This window comes from Hyposmocoma kahamanoa, unplaced genomic scaffold (genome assembly GCF_003589595.1).
Source record: "Hyposmocoma kahamanoa isolate Upper Pololo Valley unplaced genomic scaffold, ASM358959v1 95, whole genome shotgun sequence".
Classification (NCBI taxonomy): domain Eukaryota; kingdom Metazoa; phylum Arthropoda; class Insecta; order Lepidoptera; family Cosmopterigidae; genus Hyposmocoma; species Hyposmocoma kahamanoa.
In genome coordinates this window covers 3,989,018-3,989,977 of record NW_020654972.1, presented here as the reverse complement: position 1 = coordinate 3,989,977, position 960 = coordinate 3,989,018, and positions in this window count along the sequence as shown.

Below are 960 nucleotides of genomic sequence, written 5' to 3'. Positions count from 1 at the left end.
TTATTTATAAAGAATAATTTATCCATAGTAATTACGCAGTCAGAACAAATTACTACATGAATAATCTCAGTATAGAGTACTAAAAAAAACGACCTCAAAAGTGCGTGGAGTTACATCTATTTGCCGAGTTAGTCGGTTATCGGAAAGTGCGCGTAATCGGATTCATCCCCTATTTTGCCACCCTTAGAAATGGACTACTACTGAGGTAGTCTCTTTGCAGCAAAAATAGAATCATCAAAATCGGTTCAGTTATCGCGTAACATAACAAAAAAAATCAGTCGAAATAGGAACCTTCTCCTTTTTTTAAGTCGGTTCTTGCACTACTTATTTTAAATCTCAGAACACAATCTCGTTAAAGTAATTCAATTTCATTTTAATAAATAAGTTTAAAATATAAAGAGCCTAGCATGCATCATATACTTCGTAATTATCATCCTACAATATGAAGCAAATAGTTCATAATTGTTAATGCTTTATACACCAAATGCCAAGTTACTCAAGTCAAACTAGTGGAGTAATTTCCCAAAAAATAATTGAATATCAATTCAATAAAAATGTAATTAATACAGTGAATAGCGACATCTCTCGCCAGGACTGGTAGCTGTAAAGGTACTAACTGGGTGATAAATCTTTCATAGATTTCTTATAGATGGCGCTACGACCAAAAAGTCGTTGAAAAACCAAATACAAAGACACGACGCAAGCACATAGAAAAATTCGTGAGGTCCGTTGGTTCGTTCCGTGGCTTAGTTGGTATAGCGTCTGGCACGGTATGCAAGAAGACGTCGGTTCGAATCCGACCGGATCAAAGGAATTTTTTTCTGAGTGTTCGATCTTTGTATTAATAATTATAACAAACTAGTGGAGTAATTTCACAAAAAATAATTGAATATCAATTCAATAAAAATTTAATTAATACAGTGAATAGCGACATCTCTCGCCAGGACTGGTAGCTGTAAA